The sequence below is a fragment of the Gorilla gorilla genome, chromosome 3 (assembly GCF_029281585.2).
Source record: "Gorilla gorilla gorilla isolate KB3781 chromosome 3, NHGRI_mGorGor1-v2.1_pri, whole genome shotgun sequence".
Classification (NCBI taxonomy): domain Eukaryota; kingdom Metazoa; phylum Chordata; class Mammalia; order Primates; family Hominidae; genus Gorilla; species Gorilla gorilla.
Genome location: NC_073227.2, coordinates 202,877,352 through 202,889,805, shown reverse-complemented (window position 1 = coordinate 202,889,805; position 12,454 = coordinate 202,877,352). Strand labels below are relative to the sequence as shown.

The 12,454-nt window shown below is 38.0% G+C and overlaps 1 long non-coding RNA gene across 1 annotated transcript in view; it reads right to left on the bottom strand.

The window, feature by feature from the left end:
* The window catches only part of LOC134758375 (uncharacterized), a 1,115,837-nt gene that overhangs the window by 172,571 nt on the left and 930,812 nt on the right, over positions 1-12,454 (bottom strand). Inside the window, exon 5 of the long non-coding RNA XR_010133555.1 lies at positions 1,475-1,555. This is a non-coding gene — a long non-coding RNA (uncharacterized lncRNA). The remainder of the gene's footprint in view (positions 1-1,474; positions 1,556-12,454) is intronic.

The following is a 12,454-nucleotide window of genomic DNA, read 5'->3' as shown; positions in this document are numbered from 1 at the left end:
ACATAGGTTGTAGAGGACTGCAAATCCCTCTACACTGAAGTGTTTCCTAAAATTTAAGAGCAAAGTCAAGAAGTTCTTCTGGGTAACAGATAATTAACATATAATAGATAAGATGAGATAAAATATCACACTGTGATTTGCAGATTAATAATGACACTAAATGTAAAGAAATGGTTTAGATGAGAAATTATTTTTATGAAAGGAAACAGATACCCTAAAATGGAAATTAATAATGTAGGATTGGAACCCTAACATTTAATAATAGTATAAGAAAATTGGTCAGCAACAGTTGTTTTTTTTTTTGGAAATTTAGGATAGGTAGAAATCCTAATATTAAGTGGAGCATTCGAAGTGTTAGGATTTAATTGCTATTTCTTAGAAAGAGGCCTAAAAATTAGCAGGAATCAAGAGGCTGTTGGGAAGGCCTTCTCTGGAATAAATAACTGGAAATGCAGTTATCTTTCTTGAAATAAAGAAATGCGATCCTATTTTGTCATTTATTATGCTAAATACAATAAAGTCTTTAAGAAACATGTTATTAAGCCGTTTGCTGATCTACCTCTCTCTTCTTGGTTGCTTTGAGAAACCATGCAAAATCTTCATCCCATATTAATTACAAATTTAATCAGTCAATGCTAAAAGACAACCTTTTGCTTTAATTATAAAAGGCAGTTGCTGTAAACATTTGACGTGATGAATGCCTTTGCTGATCTTGGGCAAGTTGTAATTTATTAAGCACAAATATGAGAAGAACACAAGTAGAGGCTTAAGCAGTAGCGACCCTCGAGTAAAACAGGTGATGTTTGCTGGGGTTGAGAGTAAAGGTGAGATAATGCCAATTAGTTGTCAAATCATCTGGCAAAACAGCTGTTACATAAATAGAAAATCACTTGGCCTTCTTGTTCATTTTCTCAATTTCGTCTTTTTTAAGTCCTTCAAAAAGATAGTTCCTCTGTTTATATAAAATTTAAAAGCGGGGAAATAAATTTGCAGTGTTAGAAGTCATGATCCTGGTTAGCCATGCTGGGGTGAGGGAAGGGAGGTGGGAGGGGGTGTGACTAGAAGGGGCTGGGGGCTGGAGATACCTGTTGGCGTGTGGAGAATACCCTGTTTGTTAACTGGGTGGGTCCTGGTTATAGGATGTGCTCCCTTTGTAAAAACCCATCAAGCTGTGCACTTATGGTTCTCACATTTGCTGAATGTATATTATGCTTCCAAAAAATTTCCCGTAAAATATAAATTATTTCCAGAAATATAGGGAATTACCTCAACATTGTGTCAAAACTGAAAGGTTTTATACAGATGTCTGGAAGAAATAACAGTTTTCTTGAAAACTTTTCCTCAATTCCCTCTACCTCCAAGAAAATATACCAGAACATCTAGAATTTTTATTAAAGAGGACTTTAAACAAAATGGAGGCATAAACATTAGCTTTGTGCTTAGCATCAGATTTAGAAATGCATATGCTACTTACCAAAAAGGTGTGTTCTCTCTCAATTTTGTGGCAGTTTGCTCATTAGAGTTGCCAAGCAAGGGTATTGGTTGTGGTACAAGCCTGGAAAAACAGAACAAATAGAAAAATTGCTATCCTATACAACATTAATTTTATCATAACAGTATATGTTACCTATTTCCTGATGTATTTTTCTACATAACTATAAAATGATAACTCGTTTGCTCAGTCATGTAACAAGCAATTGCTATCTTTGCATGTACCAGGTGGTACAGGAGATCTGTAGCTGTCTATTGTAAAACTTTTTCTTCAAGGAAATTAAGCAAACAAAGAAGTGTAGTAAATATACCAAACTGGTGAGTATCATAAAAGAGGTATAATCAAATGTTCTGGGAGTCAGGAGGCAGAAGAGGTGACTTCCAACGGGAGAGGTGATACTTTTTGGAGGAGGTGGGGCCTAAATGGAGACTGAGGATGAGTATGGTCTTCAAGGCAGGGCCTGGGGCAGGAAGATTGGATGGGGGCAGCCCAAGTCCGGGGGACAAAATGACCAAGCTGCAGAGTTTGAACATAATGGAAATAGGAGGGGAAATTTGATGTATTTCAGTTTGATTGAAGGAAGTTTTCAGAGGGATTGGAACTGAGGTGAAACTGTGAGAGTAGCAACTAAGTCACTCCTAACAATTCGGGCACTGTGCTAGAAATTCCACAGTGAAATTAGAAAGCTATGAGCCCAGGCCTCATGGAATTCCCAGCTTATGGAGACAAACTGATACAGAGGATTATAATAATGCATGATGAGAAGCAGAGGTTTATTGGGGGATCTGTAGCAGGGGAATCAGTGTGGTCCAAGGGTCAGAGATTTAAAACAAAACAAAACAAAACTTCAGGTTTCAGAAAAGTGATCATTAAGGCAATGAGGTTAGATGAGATCGCCGAGGGACAGTACAGAATATAAAGGGAGGGGATATATGGACAGACTCCCATCTAGGAGGGAGGAAGCAATCAGAGAAGAGGAAGGAGTCTCTGAAGACTGTGGCCTTAGGAAAGACAAGTGATGAAAGTTTTATGGAGGAGGCTGTGTTCAAACGCAGAATGCTTTAAAATTCAGGTAGGGTTAATACTGAAAAGTGGTTATTTGTCTTGTTTGTTGACTTGGATAGATTAAAAAATGACAGTAAAAATTGTGGGGCCTGATATTCGGTTATTCTACACACACCAGGGCTGTTGTTCTCTTTTCTGAAAAGCAGCCTCTCTTGAACATCAGTCAGTGATCCAGGACTTAGCCTGGCTAGGGTTCACAGATTAGAATAAATGACAAAAATAATCATTTCAAAAGCTATAAATTGTAAATATATAATTGCAGTGACTTCTCATTCTTTTACAATTACAGGATTTTTATTACTTGCAATTATATGCCGAAGAAACAAACCAAGGCAGTATCTAGATAAACTAAGTAACCAAGTGGAGGAGCAGTTGGTTTGGTTGTTTAGTCCATCCTAATGAGGAATTAGCCACAACTGATCACCACACAGTTAACCAGGAGGATGTTAGAAACTTCTAGATTCACTGTGATTTTAGCTATAGCTTAGAGTTAACAGCCTTGATTTCCTGAAAATTACAGAAGATAGAAATAGCACGTTAATTTATGGAGAATAATTACTTAAGGGTGCTATTGAGTTTAGCCATGCAATCAAGATTATGGTTTCCAAATATCAAATGAATTAAAATAATCATTTACTGTTAACTTTTCCCTTGCAAAAACCATTTTCAGCTTTCAGGAATTTCATACCCCTTGCAAATATTTAGAAAAATAACTAAGACCTCTGGATTTAAAGAAAATGAATATAATGTACCATTTAGAGCCATTCGTATTCTGTACAGGTTTATAAACAGTGGTAACCAAACTGATTATTTAAAATGGACTTAAACTGACCAATTTCTCTGTTCATAGATAGATATTTTTCTATATTCTGAGATTTTTTCCAATCAAGTTTCCTTAAATACATATTTGGGGGATTGTGATAAGAATCATAATGCAAACGGAAGAAGAGTACACTGACCGGATTTCTAAAGCGCTACAAACCTATGGACCTGTATCATATCTGAAGATCAGAGGAAAAAGTGTCTATGATGAAAATAGAGTGGAAAAAAGCGGTTATTTCTGTCAGTGCTAAAAAGCTTAGAGAGTCACTGATTAAGGTCACTGCCAATTTTGTCAACGACGAAAGTGCTTTAGCAAGCCTTCAGCCCCTCATCTTTGCCATCCTCTGTGTAGGCATGCGGGTGACGGTACTGTCAGCGTGTCCATGATCAAACACTAAGAGGATTCGGGGTCAACCAGACTAGAACTTTTTAGCAGAAAACTGAAGGTGTCTAAACCCAACTCCAAAGAATGCATTTTGTGTCTTCTGTCCCTTTGTCCCCTGAAGGGCCATCATCATCGGCAACAAGAAAAAGAAGAAAGAAGGAGAGAAAAAATTAGCTATTAGCCATATTCACATTTGTTCTTGGCTTTTCTGGAAATAAAATGTAAAATCTCCAGGAATGAGCCTTCCTTTAAAGATTTATTAATAGAATGACAACTGTTCACAACAGCTAGTAAGATCTAAATCCCGTGCTCTAAGCTAATATCCAAACAGCGTATTGGCAATCGACAGCCAGCACAGCTTGCCTTGTTACTCAGGTGAAGTTTATTAAACACTTTTTCTATCTGTAAGCTCCAAAGAATGGTGAAAGATGCTTGTAAGTCAACTCCAGTAGTATTTGAATAATGTAACTGGAAATTAGAACAGGATAAGCAATAGTTATTTCACATTAGAACACACTTTATATTACTTTGTAAGGGTGGATTGATATGTTCAGACAAGCAGGTGTCACCAAGCCTTTATCTGAGCCATAGAATCAGCTCACTGTAGAGCAAGTGGAGAACAAGTAATGAAAGACGCGGTTTGCTAATTTGGCTTTGATAATTCAGAGTCTTGGGAAAAGGAGGGTGCCCTCTGTAAAACACTGACTTAAATGGGTGAGAGCAATGTAACACACAAAGCTCTAGTTAAGGAATTGCTGGGCATCGAGATTCCCCATCTGGAATATTAGGGCTCTAAGATCTCAGTTCATACCTATACGGGCGGTTTAACCCATCAGCTTGTTGTCATCCTATCAGAACTCCCCTATTTTATTTGGCTCTGATCCATATCTCAGCTCATTTGACCACTGACTACTTTGCTGTCAGCTCTAGTTGTTACCCGCACCGGTTTCCCAGTTCGTGGTCTAACTGGATTCTGATTATAAGATGTTTTGTATAGTAAGGTAGATCATTATTCAGATAGACCATTGCTGGCTTACTGAGACACAACTCTCTTTCTTTTTCTTTTTTGCTTTCTCTCTCTCTCTCTTTGTCTCCTGGGTTATTCAAGTCTGTAGCCATTGGCACCCAAGTAGACAGGGTGAAAATGAAATCTCCATCTGGGAACAGCTTCTGACTCAATCAGGTCATTATCAGTGCATTGATGCTGAAATCCCTCAAACGCAAAGTATGACCCTTATACTCCTGCAGAAATTCAAAGTTCAGCCTGATGGACAGAACTGGTAGTGCTTTGCCTTTTATAGTTGAATAATGTGCAGTTTCACAGAGGCTAATGGATACTCACTAGTATTTGCTGAGTTGGTGGAAGACGCTATTCATCAACTAATACTAGTGTGTTACCAGAATTAACTGAGAACTCTAAGCCAGGATTCCACTAAGACATTTGATTACAACCTCATGGCTGAGAGCCTTGCAGTGGTCCTGTGATTCCTGTTCACATGAAACTTGTTAGAGTTCTTGAAATCTAGGAAGGCATATGTGGTTATTACTGCTGTTTTGGTTGCAAACTGACATGAATTAACATATTTGTGACATTATTATTAGGTTTTATATTTGCTCATCATGGGCTGTGCTGTGTTGCTACTATATTATAATATGTTGATTGTTATTTTGCTTGTCCCAAAGTATTTTGTTACTATGGGGTTTTTTTCGCTTGGAAAATGGAAATAGTCTGGGGTATGTATATCTGTAAGTGAGCCACAATCAAGAGGCTAACTTCCATAAAGAGATGGAAGTCAGCACACAAAAAGTTTCATAAGTAGGGGACCTGCAATAATGATTCTTGCCTGTGGCCAACTACCCTTAGATCTCTGGACCCAGGAGAAAGGCTTAAGGGAACTGGGTACCCAAGGACGAGTGTAAAGGGCAGGTAACTCACTTGTTTGTATATTGCAGAGAGCCCAAATTTCTTTCAATTTTGCCTTCTTATTCAGGTATCATGAGAACCATTAACTTTTTGCCTATAATTCGTTTTTACCTAACATTACTAGAAATGCATTTTCTACCCAGAATGTACATTACATTTCCTATTTGTCCTCAAACCAATGTAGCATTTCTTCATGCTTTTTATGCATGATATTTACTGTCTGTGACATTTTTATTTAGTAGTCAGTATTAATAAATCTTCATGAGAGTAGCAGAGTCATTGTGATTTTGTTAAAAATGCATTGCTTACAGTTCTTTGAAGAAGTATGAATGTTGGGCTAAAAAGACAAACAAAGGAACAAACACTGTCCTAGAAGCCATCTAATTCATCTTTGCCTTGGTGACATTAATATATTCACTGAACTGTTAATTTTATTCTGAGCTCTATTCTTTCAAATTCTCAAAGTATTAAATTAGGGTTAAGGTAGCACTTATAAAAGTTAAGAATGTATATAAATCAGCCCACAAATATAGCTACCTAGTTTCTCATAAAAACACCCCAAAAGTATTAACATTTTTCATGCGTATTTGTGAAAGACATGATTCACGTGAGCATTCTTTCTGATGTCTGAGCTAAATTTCTCTTGTTTGTACCTGTATTTTTGTCCATCAATAACTTCAGTGAGAACCAGGATATTCTTTACTTCTTATGGGATAGACTATTTTATAAAAAACTAAATCCACTAGAGTTACCTTTCATGTTTCATATGTTTTATTCCCTGGGAACAGTGCTCTATTGCTGTAAACTGGACATAATAGTCTAGTCATCAAAATAATCGAGGAACAATAATAGAAGAAATATAATACAATGTCATATATAATATAATGAAGTAGCAATTTAGAAAAACACATCGTTTTTATTCCATTTTTTATTGAGAAAACACATGGAAAAGAAATTTGCTACAGTGCCTGGCATATCGTAAGACCTGAAAATATGTTTTGTTTTGTTCCCTTTTTGTCTTGCTTCTCATAGCAGTTGGCTCTGTGACAAAGCTTGAGATATATTTTTTTCTGCAGGGAGGCACTTTTGTTAATGAAGCTTAAAAGCTTAGATTGGGGTGAGAAAAAAGAAAACGGTGGTATTGATAAAAAGAGATGGAAAGGGAAATTGAAAATATATTTTAGTGTGTTACCAGATAAAATAAAATGATTTACAGGAATTCTAAACGTTCTGTTGCATTTTATGAGAAATATAGTAGCATATGGGAAAATGGTTTTAGTTTATGGCCTTTCGTGACCCTAAGCTCTTTTACATGCAGTTCTCCCTAGTTTCATATTTGTAGAAAAGTGTGTGTGTGCGCTTGTGTGTGTTAAGTTTGCGTAATTAAAAGACATTATCCTGCTCCTTTTTAAGCTTAATTAAATATCTATTTTGTCTTTAAGAAATGCTTTGAAGAGATATCACTTTGTAACACCTTATCAAATAATGACAGTATCTACAAAACACGTCTTAAACGTTAACACAAAATTTAACAGTTTCCACCCAAGCCAAATACAAATCAATATTGAACAGGTGAGCACAGATCAGAAGAGGAGGTCATGGGTTCAATCTGTGGGGATATTTCTCATAGAGACTCAAAGCGAAGAATACAGAAATCACTGTGGCAAAATTCCACAAATGAGTTATCTTGCTGACAGTGAAATTATCCTATACTAATTGTATGTTAACAGAGAAACTCACACAAAGGATAATTTCACAATAAAGTGATTACTTAAAATAACTGGGGTAGGTTGGTCAAAAGAAAAAGAGGAAAAATAGAAGTAAAAGAAATATTTTCATGGTACAAAATACATTCTTCCATTAAACCATCACAGAGCTAACCAAATCAAAGACAATGTTTGAGATGTTAAATGCTATCAATAAATTTACTTATCTGGGTATATTATAGCCATTTTGACAAGTCATGGACTTAGAAGTATTAGGGATATTGGAAGATAGAAAGAAAAAAGAAAGAAAAAGGAAAACCAGAGAAAGAGAAAAAACTTGAACAAATAGGTAGTGGTTGAAACACTCAGCAAGTTCTAGCCCTGCTTGAAGTATTGTCCACATAATGAATATTTCAGGTGCATCTTGAGATCCTTATATTTTTCAAAGACAAGTAAACAAGATGTATTTTACATCTGTTAAAGACTTCTGATTGGCATACATGTTGAAAGACTGCCTCAAGATCGAAAGGCGGAACGTTCCTCAAAAGCCATAGCTATGAAATATTTATTCCACCTTCTTTCATGGAAAAGACTGAATTGACTTCGTGACATAAAGCTCTACTAATAATGCCAACAAAATTACACATCCTGTGTGAAATGACTATTCTTAAAAGGTGAGCCAGGTCTTGTGTGTTGTAGATGATCACAAAGAATAATGCAAGTTATAGTTTACAGTGTTCTTGTAAAAGATAATAATGTATTTTCAAGCTTTATAGCACAAGGGACACAAGGTCTGCTGAAGATTTCTTAAGATACCGCTGGATGATGTTTTTCCCCAGGATTGTTTAGTTTCTTTCTTTTTAATTTCAAAATTACATTTTTTTCGATATCAAGCCCTGTTTGTGAGAATCTTTTGTGTATAAAAATGCTGGAGCGATACCTTTGAGTATACTTTTTATTAAGCAAGGCAAAGACTTGTGTGCCTCCAAATATTGCTCAAATCTCCAAAGCCAGCTGAATAAATAAACTAAATGTGATCTGTAGCCCAAAAGTCTGCAAATGACTCCATATGATGTTAAAAAAACTATGATTCCTTCTAAGTATTTCTTGGAGCCAATGATTAGCAGTTTTGTTTAAGTTCCGGGACCCCGGAGCCCCCATAAAAATAACTTTGAAATATTATATTATGTGTGAAAATTTTACACACATGCACATTTATAATCAGCAGACAGGGCCTCTGCCCTTCGTCAACCTGATAATCAACCGTAGGGTCTACTCAAACATGAAAAAAATAAAAGATTGAGAACTTTAAGCACATAATCTCAGGGCCATTTAGAACCATGTGTATTTCTGAAATCCTCTATTACCACAAATCTCTTGGTTGTATTTTCTATGGCATTGTCTGTTTCTCATTATCAAAGTCTAAAGAAATTTGATACAGTCATGTAACACTTGGCGAAGGAGCGTTAGAAAAACGCATTCCAAAGTGCTCGGCTTATCTTTTCTTTCCAAAGCAGTAACTACTGTCTGGCTTTACTCTTCTGGAGAAGCCAACTGGGAGGGCGGAGAGAAAAAAGAAAATCAAACCAAAGTAAATTAAGCAATGGCCCTGTGCCTGAAATAATCACAGATGTCAGCTTTTAAACAATGCATTGTAGTTAACAGGCGCTTAAGGCAACATGAACAGGGAGAATTCCTACTCTGTAAAGTCACCTTTTGCTTATAGAGTGTGTACCATGCCATTCTTGAAAGCAGGTTTAAGATGGAACCAGGCAGAATAAGATGATATGGGCAAAGTCTAAGGTTTGCATTGCCTGTAACGGTAATAATCAGATGGCAACTGGCTTTAGGAAATCAGATTATGAGTTCCCAGGGATGGTCTACGGGATATCTTATTCTTTATTTTGGCCAGAACTCAGGGACTACATGTCATTCTTTCTTAAGAGTCAAGACATTAAAGAAAGTCTGAGGAAAAAAATGATAAATAATAGCTTTGAAGGAAGTTTTGTGTGTCTTACTCCAACAGGTGTTTTTTTTTTCTGCTCATGTAAATTAGTTAAGTTATTCAGATATTACACAAATAGTATTTAGACAATTCTAGAAACACATATGATCAATTAAGATAAAACTCTGTTTTTGCAATTCAAGCTTTTAAAAAACATTATAGTTAAAATACACTGCAAAGACATGCTGGGATAATTGGTTGTCAAAGTACATTGGTACCACTGAGTAGTCTTAAAATAGCGGGAAATGCAACTGAATACTGGAAAGGAAATCACTATTTCACTTTCTCAAATAAAACATATTGCACCTCTGAGTTCACAATGGGATATTTGCTGAGAGCCTGTAATTAACTCATAATGATGAGAACCACAGTAATAAACATTTCCTTAGCAAAACACTCACTTGTTTTCATAATTTCCTACTTTTTTGCTGTTTCCTTGTCAGTTTTTCATTAGCTTGTCACTATTACTCAAGAAAATAATGGAGAAAGGGGTGAATAATTTTTCTAGAAAGGGACTATTTTTAAATGTTATATAAAGAAAGGACACTTCTTGATAAAAGCTATCATATCATCAGATAGTTCATATGGCATAAGGAAAAATGAGGGTTTTTTTTTTTTTTTTTGAGACCGAGTCTCACTCCGTCACACAGGGTGGAGCGCAGTGGCATGATCTTGGCTCACTGCAACCTCTGCCCCCTGGGTTCAAGTGATTCTCCTGCCTCAGTCTCCTTTAGTAGCTGGGACTACAGGCGCGTGGCCAAAAATGAGGGAATTTTGACATATATGTAAAATTATTTTACTTTGAAAACCCAGAACCAACAAGACCAACACGCCCCTCAACTGAAGATCACCTACAGCAGCTGCTTCCTGCCTCCTCTCCTGTCTGTCTGGCACACAGCTGTTGGATTAATCTTCCCAAATAGCTTTTCATCATGTCACTCCCTTGCCCCAAACCCTTCAAGAGCTGCCCAATACCAACAGTACAAAGCTCACATTCCTTGGCCAGGCATTAAGCCCCCTGTACAACTGGTTTCAATTTTCTTTTCTTGCCTCATTTCCCACTATTCCCTTATAATGTAGCAGCCCATGTGAATTCTCTGGCCCGTCTAGTCAATCACCTTTGAAAAAGCTGTACCTTTCTTCTTTTGCTGTCATCTCCTCAAGCTGTTCACTGTCTGGGGTGCTCCCCTCCTCCATCCCCTGGCATATCCTTCAGCACTGGTCTGGATCTTAGCACAAGCTGTCAGGTAGGATTACCTGTTCTGCAAACGCATCCTGGCTCTGCATGAGATTTCAAGCTCCATGAGAGCAGGAACATATCATATGCTTCTCTGTGTCTCCTACTATTTTTAGCACAGTATCTTGTATTGTCTGGCACTGGATAAATAGCTATTGGTTGATATAACAATGGCTACTCTAACACACAAAGCATTAGCCCAGCATCTGATGTGCCTCACTAGTGTCCTTTAGAAATAGCTGGTTCATTACCAAAACCCCTAATTTCTGCCCCCCACAAATTTTCCAATAACATCCTTAAAAGGAAGAGGAAGGCAAGGAATGAAGCAAATAAATCTTGCAAAGTATTTGGGCTGAATTTGCAAAACCTATAAATCTAAACTTCATTTATTGCATATCAACGCATATGCCAAAATTCAGGAGGCTGAGGTGGGAAGATCCGTTGAGCTGCTGCAGTGAGCCGTGATGGCACCAATGCGCTCCAGCCTGGGTGACAGAGTGGGACCCTGTCTCAACATAATATACACATGCCAAAATTAAATGTTTTTAATACATGTGAATAGTTATTTAAACACTTAAAAATACTCTAGATATTTAGAAGTAGCTGAATGCAGCATATGTTCAGGATCGCTGGGTCCAGTTTTGGCTATAAGTGTGATGGCCTGGCTTGGGAAGGGGACTCTGGTTACAACTGCCTAGCAGGACTCACTGCTCCACACGTCTCTCTCTGTCCTTTCTCCTTACAGCAGACAGAGCCATGTTTCTCTAATGAACGTCAGGCCATGCCACTCCTCTGCTTCAACACTGCCGATGGCTTCCCCATTACACCTGCATAAAAATCCAGTCTCTCTCTCTCTTTTTTTTTTTGTTTGGGGGAACAGGATCTCTCTCTGTCACCAGGCTGGAGTGCAGTGGTATGATCTCAGCTCACTGCAACCTCTGCCTCCCAGGCTCAAGGGGTTCTCCCACCTCACCCTCCCCAGTAGCTGGGACTACAGGTGCACACCATTATGCCTGGCTAATGTGTTTTTTTTTTTTTTTTTTTTTTTTGTAGAGACAGGGTTTCACTATGTTGGCTAGGCTTGTCTCAGACTCCTGACCTCAAGTGATTCTCCCGCCTCAGGCTCCCAAAATGCTGGGATTACAGGCATGAGCCACTGCACCTGGCCAAAAATCCAGTCTCTTTTCATGACTGACAAGGCCCTTTGCTCAGATCTCATCCACCCCTCCCCTGGACCACCCCTCCCCTCACCTGCCCCCTCCAGCCACCCTGGCCTTCCCTCTGCCGTCTGTCTTTGTATTTACTGTTCACCCAACCAAAACCTCTGCCCTTGATCTTTTCCTGGCTGGTTTCTTCTGCTCATTCTCAAACATTTCTCTTCAATGAGGTCTTTCTTAATCACCAAATCTAAATTCAGTGCCTCTCATGCCCTCACCTTCCCCTCCATCACATCACCCAACTTGAAAAAATATTCCCTACTGGTATCTGAAATAATCTCAATTATTAAGTAATTTACTTGCCTATCTTCTTCCATTAGAAGTAAACGCCATGGAGCTTAGTATCTTTTCTGTTTTGATCACCATGGTTTGCCCCAGAAATTGCTTTGGCATGGAGCATGTGGTCAATAACTATCTGTCAAATGAATAAACTTGCCTAAAGTACACAGCAAGTAAGTGACAGAATAAGCCCTGAAACCCAAGTCTGCCTGTCGCTATAACCACTGTGGTGCTGCCTCCTACTCTGTCCAGGTGCTGCCGTGGCCCAGACTTCACTTCACCATCCTTATGCTGAGTGCCGACCTCCTCCGGTGTGTACAGA